We start from the raw sequence: 8,532 nt of genomic DNA on the forward strand, positions 1-8,532 counted from the left end.
GAAAAGGTTTGACTGACGCTTCGAGGGAGTGAGTACATCTTAAAATTTGAAAAATATATTATAATAATAATAATAATAATAATAATACAGAAGCTGGCGTGCCTCGTGGACATTCGCAGAATTGTGTTTCCAAAGCAGTTCAAGTCGCACACGTTACGCCTGCTCCTCGCATTTCTATGAATGTGTGAGCATTTTCGCCGTGTCTGGACCCCGGTCACGGTCTGGAGGCATCAGTCATGTCTGACATGATCATGTGAAGCTCTGCCAGACATCACCGCTGCGCCGCTTCCACGAGCGGGATCACAGATGCTAGAGAACGGCGTAAAATTTTGTCTGTGTGTGTGCGTATTTAGAGCTGGTTTGTTTAAATATTACAAAAGCCCTTCGTTTTTTTTTTGGGGGGGGGGGGGCGGGGGTCATGAAAATTGGGCTTTTGACTGATGTGCCCTCCGGGCTTTTACACTTGGCTTCACATGAGGCTAAACATGGGCTATTTGCCCAGACTCACATGCTCGCATCCCCCCCCCCTCCCACTGTACCCCTTCTTCCCGCACCCCCTTGAGAGCACTCCACCACTCCACTACAAGTCCTCTATTGTAACACAATAAATTACGGTACTTCCAAAAACAAAAACGTAAGTATTAGGAACACAATAATTGCTCCACGAGGGAGTTCTGAGTGAAAAGTTCTGAGCCATTCACTTTTGAATGCTTTTTTTTTTTTTAACATACAGCACATGAGCATCACCGCCCAAACTATTTTATAAAATATTCAACCGACTACTCAGCTTTTAAGAGAGCGTTTTCAAATGGTCTGACGGACCTGCCAGGTCAACTCTCTTGTTGCGTTAGCTAGCATTAGCATTTTGATACTCTTCAAAGTTGTTTACAGTGACTGTAAAGTTAAAAAAAAAAAAAAAAAAAACGAAACTCACTTTTTATGTTACGCTTTTAGCTTCATTTTATTTAATTTTTTTTTTTTGGAGGTGTGTGTGTCAGTTTTAGTTTTTATTTCGTTAAGACTTCTGTGGTTTTAAATTGCTTAGTTTTTACAGCGGGTTTTAGTTTTTATTTATTTTTTTAATTCTGAAAATGATTTGTTTTGGTTTAGTTTGTATTATTTATTTTTAGTATTAGTTTTATTTTTTTTATTTTTGGGGAATATGGCATATTTTTCAAGTGAAAGATTGAGGAGTGTCGTGCAACAAAGATGACAATTTTTTTTCTTCTGTACAGTAATACTGAAAGGAACACACCTGAAATAAACCACCAAAGCTCTTCTGATATTATGATATTAATTGACAAAGATGAAAGCGGAGGACATTTTCACTACAATCAGTTGGTTTTGGTTACTTTTATAAAGCTAAAATGTAGTTTCAGTCAGTGACCTTTTATTTTTAAACGCACTCATTTTTTTCAATTATAGTTTTAATTATTTTGTTATTTTTCATTAACGATAACCTTGGTGTCCAGTGATTCCCCCCCCCCTTTTTATCAGTAATAACACTTATGTTGTGGTTCAAAAAAATAAAAAATAGGCATCTTGATGGTCGTGCCAGGCTTTGACTGCGGGTCAAATGTTGTGAATTGCATTCAAAATTAAAATTCGGGCCCAAAATCAAATTTGACCATAACCTCTGCCAAATACGAGAAAAGTCGACTACTTTGCACGGTATTAATTCGAGTGTACACTATTTCAAAGTAAGTTTGTAATCAAATCTTAATTTAACCCTTTCATGCGCCCTATAACCTGAGAACATGATAAGCTGTCCACCGTAGTAACCGCCGTCCCCGAAAGGGTTGAATATATCATTCAAAGAGCAAATCCCGTTTTGTTCATGATTTCATTCCTCGCGCCAAACAACCCATCGCAGCTGTTTTGCGTTGACGTACTGCAGATTGGGAGACAGCGCAGTTGTCGCTGTACGACATTGTTCATATGATATACTGCGTGGTTAAACTTCGAGGTTGGATGGCGAACCGCACCGAGTGCGCGCGCGCACACACACACACACACACACAGGTGGCAAGGCTCAGAGTAGCCCCCCCCCCCCCCCGCCAATGTCGACTTGATTGATTTCAGGTCCCACATCGAGGGACAATTGCATATTCATACATCAATTTAAGAAATTCAGGCGAGCGCTCGGTGGGGAGTCTTCCTCCAGAAGCCACTCGACTGTAAAACGCTTCAACATGTTTCGTGAACTTTACGGCTTCCGTGAGCATAAACGTGCGATTGTGGAATTCCTCCGTCCCTCTTAAATGCATTGTTGCAAAAAAAAAAAAAAAACGCAAGTGCTGGCTGCTGACACCTCGGCTGCAGGCCTCGCTGCACCCCGGCCTGTTTAGATGTTCGGATTGGCTGGAGCAGGATATTGAGGTCATGCGGTCGATCTAATTGGCTGAGCCAGGAAACCGGGGGGTGGTGGGGGCTGTCATTCTGCAAAGTGGGGCGGAAATAAGGTTCCTTAGTGTGTCGGAGCACCTGACTTATGACTTTGGAACTGACTGACAGCGCAGAAGATGCTGAAGGGGGGTGGGGGTCTTCATTTAACGCAACATTATATATACATTTTAGAATAATTTGGATCGCGATCGACCAAGAGTCCGCGGACTGGTCCCAAGTCGATCACGAGTGGTGTCGGCCCTACAGGGGTGTCAAACTCATGTTTGTCGTGGGCCACATTTTAGTCCCTCGGAGCGCCATTAGGACTGAAACCACATAAAAAAAAAAGTCAATAATAACGTTTTGATTGGCTTTCGCGGGCCAAATCAAATGATTTGGCGGGCCAGATCTGGCCCCCGGGCCTTGGGTTTGACACAATAGAGTAAGGAAAAAAAAAAAAAAAAGATTTATGTTGCTGTGTGCTTGTTATTAATATTATATATTTTTTGTGTTACCGTACACCACAGGTGTCAAACTCAAGGCCCGGGGGCCAGATCCGGCCCGCCACGTCATTTTATGTGGCCCGCCAAAACAGATTATGTTCGGATATCCTTTATTTGTCCCGCGTCAACTTCCATGATCCTTTCTAAAATCTGAACCGGAATGTCAAATTGTCATGTGTCATAAATAACAGAGATTTTCCAAAGTGGCCCGCGACAAAAATGAGTTTGTCACGGCGTACACTGTGCAACCGAGTTGATTTCACGCCATTCATAACCTTTAGACCTTGTTTGGTGTGACCGTGCCACGTTTGATTTCAAGATGCCATTTCCGCCTTTAAAAGCTTTCCGAAACGCATTAGAAAAACCAGCTTGATTTGGAAATTTACTAATCCTTCGCGTGAGACTATTTAAAAAAAAAAAAAAAAAAAAGACCACTATCTTGACACGCGCACACACCCTGGCAGTGCTCAAAAAAAAGTGTGAATCTAATGCCCTGCAATCCCGTGAATCCCTTTGTTCCCGATTTCATGCTTGATTTGGCCACAGCTTGAGTCTGACTGCCGGCGGCGTTCATCTCTGCTTTCGCTCTTGCCAAATTCAAAGCGGCGCACAGGTTGCGGTGCTTGCCTCCCTTTGAAAAGCTCCTCGACACATGTCGCAGAAATTGTTTGTTTGTTTAGATTGTTTGCATCTTATCCAACCCCGCCCCCATGCAAACATGTCATCAATGTGCGCCATGAAATGTATGCACAATAAGCCCACTGGTCATACTTGAGGGGGATAAGAAGAGAGTATGATGAAAGATGAAAGACTTCCCAGCGATGTCGAAACAATCCCACGGCGCTGTACTGACACGTATGATAGAAATCGACTGCTAATAGCGATCACGAGAGGCCTTTGAGACGTTTTCTTTGCTCATATTCTGATGCCGTCGCAACCAGTCGGGCTCTCGTTCCCCGGTTCTCGTGCTCCCCACCGGATACGCTAAAAAAAAATCGTGACAGCTGCGTGATAGGGAGGCCAAAAGGGAGCGAGCTGGAAACAGACAAGGAGAAAGGAGGCGAGCGTCCCCAGAGAACGAGGGAGCCGGTTGCGACGCAGCTCCGGCCACCGCCTGCATGCCAATGAGGAGATTCCCCTGCAGTGACAGCGGTGGCGGTAGTGGTGCTGGCGTTAAGGTGGGGGGGGGGGGCAGATCAGCAGGAGGGGGCTCCGGTGCTGACATTGGACCACCGTACGCTTTGATTGTGACACCTCTCGCAAAGGAGCTCAACACTGCGGGCAAATGATTAAGAAGTGACTCGTTCAAGGTGAATGTGGGGATTTTGCATCAAGTCTAAAACGGGAAACCCTTTCCTGTCGGCATGGCCGCCACGTCTGCCCCTACGTTGTTTTGAGGGGGAAAGACGCCCCTGCCAACATGGCCGCCGCATTGAGGTACTTTTTTTAGCCTGCTCTTGTCTACTGTAAAATCTGTTTATCTCTAAAGCGAGAGTAATGCGAGCCAGAAACACGTGACCAATCACTGTGCGTTGATGGCGCCTGAGCAAGCCTTGTGATGCATTCTGGGAACTAACAGATTTTGTTTACAAAGTTGTGTACAAAAAGGAGCGTTTTGAGTGGACTGGACACCACTGTATCTGTTAAGCTAATTTGTGACACAGATGCTAACCAAAGCGCCGCAGGTAGCAGCGTTAGTTAGCCGAGTGAGAGCGCACCACCCCTCCCCTCCCCTCCCTGTCCTCCTGACGAAGAATTAATAACTAATTATGTCAGGTCACTCGTCCAGATGGTCCTCTCAGATGGGCCCACAGTCTGAACCTCACCTCCAACAAGCACCTCTGACCCCGCGGCTCGCGTCACCCATGGCAACCTGGATTCGGAGGCCTGAGGAATCAGGGGACGCACAGGGATCGGGGTGCACATAAACAAGTGGTGATAGAAGGGATGGTTATTTTTCGGGAGGGGCTGGATGGGGCGTGGCAGATCAGTGCTGGCTGGCTGCCTTGAAAGGTCCATGAATACAAGACTCCCTGCCAAGGGTTCTGATCCCCACGGTCATGGTTCCGCTATTACCCGCCACGTTTCTTGTAATGGACAGATGGCTCGGAGTTTCCGCGCACGCTTTCATTCAACGCACGCCCGCATCAATGGACACAACCTGATACTCCCCTTTCTTGTCTCATTAGGAGGCTATAGAAACATAAGAACATAATGGTGGTGGAATTAAGTGCCCGTGTGGATGTCAAAGGGGATGCGGCGAAAGATTGGGACGAGGGCTAACAAGTGCGCGGCGGGCACCCTCGGCTTTGCGCCTGATTAGCGCTTTCAACGAGGCTGATGGGTAAAAGACAAGTCCTCTGGGACGGAGGGGGCTTTTTAAACAGGCCCTTCAACAGCGAGGGAAGCGACGGCGGCGAGGAAAGCGGGCAACAAAGCTTCTGGCTGATAGGAAGCGGCGCGAAGGTGGCGAAGGCGAGCCGGGTTTAGCGTATAGATACGTGTCGGACATAGCGCGGAAGCGGACACGTCAGCCTCGAGGGGCGTACGGAAATAGAATGATGATGAAATGGAAAAAAAATACCCCTTGATGCCTCTATTGCATCATCACAGTCGGATTCCTGATGGTGGGCGGAGCCTCAAAAGTCAACCACAATTTGGTAAACTATAAAACGGTGTTCCAAAACAACAACAGCGGTACTTCTACTTACGAAATTAATTGGTACTGGAAGAAATTTCATAACTAGAAAATTTTGTAAGGAGAGACGCGTTTTGCATGTAAATGCCCTAATCCGTTCCGAGTAGAGGTACCTCTGTACACCTCGTTGTTGATATGCCCACCGGTGTTTCGTGTACGCAACTAATTTCCCGCTGTCACGCTAGACAACCTCTGGGGTGACTTTCAACGGGAATATTTTGAGTTCAGACATCGTAAGCGCCAAATTGCATACGGTTCGGATTGAACGGCTTCACACGGCATGTAAGTAACTCCAATCAAACAAATATGAAATGTTCCATAGCATTGAGATTTTTTATTTATTTTTTTTTGCACTATATTTCCATCCGAATGTCAAGGTTAAAAACTCATACATTTTCGATCCGAGTACCGCTCTCATTCAAACTCCTTTTAGGTTCTGATAAATCCAATTGAAGGACTCGAGTCAATGAAAAGATTCTTCATTTGTTCAAAGCGTTTCACCCTGCGCCGACTCCGCGCGCACGGCTGCTTTTCTTCTCGCCTGTTTTGCCTTTTCATTACGCACCATAAAAAGCTCTTTGACAATTTGTCACATGGAAGCCCTCCCCCCTCGCCCCCCACCATCCCTTAAACTCTTCAGCAAACAGGAACTTTAGCAAAGCTCCTCAGTGTGAGCCCGGCTGGACCAGATGATGTCTCGGGCTGGTGTTTGAGCAAGAGGCACGGGACAAAGCAAGCTAAGAAGAAACCAAACAAAGACACCTTAAAAAGGATTTGAAATGTTTAACCACATCTCATTCAGTCAGCCACTTTCTCCTCCGTCTCCGAGAATCAAGATGGATAAAGAGGTGGAACAAAAGCACCAATCCTTCCATTGCCGCCGTGGCCGAGCGCGCCGTAGCCGTTGGCGTCATTTCCTTAAGTTATAAACGTCGGGCGGGGGGGAAATCGAAGGCGATCGCTCACTCGGTGGCTGTAAATGATCTGACGACGTGTTGTTAAACACGGATAATTACTCGCGAAAGGGGTTCATCGTGATAATTGCATTATTACCTTACTGCCTTTACTGCCGCTAAGAGTCTAACAAGATTAGCCTGCCAGTCACGTTTCGGCTCTCATACGAGCAGACAATGGACAACTTTAGCAGCTGTCGGCTTGTTGGGAACGCGAGAATTTTTTGCCTGTGTGGAAGGGGCAAAAAAAAAAAAAAGCAATCTTGATGCACTCGCAATTGAATGTGAGTGTTGGTATGCCCAGGTTCGGTGTCTTTTAGGTCAAAGGTCGTCATGATTTGGAAGCGGCTTCAAAGCAACGACTCAGCATATTGGGCCATGACGCGAACGACTTTCAACTCATTTCTGTGGTGAGCTAAACAGGCTTGTAATGGGGGGGAGAAAGGTCTCTGTCATTACCATGGCAACCAAGAAAAACCCGACTTTTATGGTCGTCAAGTTTGGTGGACCGGCCACAACACTTCTCAGGTTCCAGGATATCGACAACATGTTAACAGAAGTTTTCCAGCAACTTACACTTTAACTACGGCGGACATGCTACCCTGAAAATTGCGTATGTTTGCCATTTGTGACGTAAATAATCGAACAGATTGAATTAAATTTTTCAAGTGTGAAAAATATACATTATTGCGTTAAGTGCTTGTGGGATTTTCTTATTAATCGTATTTTCCGTACTATAAGGCACTGCCAAAAGCATTCAATTTTCTCAAAAGCCGACAGTGCACCTTATAATCCGATGCGGCTTAAATATGGATCAATATTCTGATTTCTTGGATTCTAATTGTATTCTAAATGTCCTGTAAAGCGCTTTGTTACAGCTGCAGCGGTTGTGAAAGCGCCACATAAATAAATCCGTATTGGATTGTACAGTATTCCATTTAGTGTAACTCCATCTAGTGGATGCATAATGCAACTGCAGCCACTACCGTGGCTTCTATTCTATGCGCCTTATAACGCGGCGCCCCCCCATATATGAAAACAGTTTCAAAATGGGCCATTCATTGAAGGTGCGGCTTATACGTCAAAGCGCCTTATAGTGCTGAAAATACGGTAAAACAGCACACACGTACTATAGTTTATAATTTTATAGTAATTATTCCACACAACGTACTATTAGCCTCCTATCTTATACAACACACGTGTGACATACACGCACACAAACTTTGCCCCCCTGCGGAGTTTCATCGACGATGCCCACTTTTCCTGTGCCGATGTTCTCGGCGCTCTCCGAGGCCATCCTATTAGCTAGTGCTCTGTAATCACTCTGGTGATATATTAGCACAATGCATTGATTAACCGATAATCCAATCACTCGCCTCTTATTGATCTTTTATAAAGCCCCCCCCCCCGACAATAAAGCTGCAGCCACAGACTGTGGGTCAATAGGCACACAGGGAGAAGGAGTATCCTTGCACCTAATTGGCTTATGAAATAATACAAACATTTTGCTTTCCTTGCACCGGCAGAAATCAATGGCGAGCTAAGCTGCTGCATTCAAATCGATTGACTCGAGCCACACGGGCTTTGCTTTTTGCCGGGGAAAGAACTTCGACTTAACGCCTCTTTGTTTCTTTAGCACTGTCAAAATCCGTGTTGTTTAATCCGTCTTCTCCAGCTCCATTTCTCTACCTTGCTATCACTTTCATCTTTTTTTTTTCTTCTTTTCCAAGGATCAGTCTGGCCACTCCATCTTCCTCCCACTCGGTCTTCTCTCCTCTTTACCCTTTCGCGACTGATGTTGGGGTTGCCAGATAAGTTTCTGCTTACAGGGGAGACCACATCTGACACCCAGCTGTGTGGGTCACGGGCTGCAAAAGCAGCTGCTGGTCATAAATCACTCGAGCCGGAGGAGTTCTGGCACTTCTTCTGTCAGCCGTGAAACAAAGACGTAGAGGTAGAGGTGGGGACGAGGGGTGAGAGGGGGTGGGGTGGG

The sequence above is a fragment of the Hippocampus comes genome, unplaced genomic scaffold, assembly GCF_001891065.2.
Source record: "Hippocampus comes isolate QL1 unplaced genomic scaffold, H_comes_QL1_v1.1 scaffold77, whole genome shotgun sequence".
Taxonomy (NCBI): domain Eukaryota; kingdom Metazoa; phylum Chordata; class Actinopteri; order Syngnathiformes; family Syngnathidae; genus Hippocampus; species Hippocampus comes.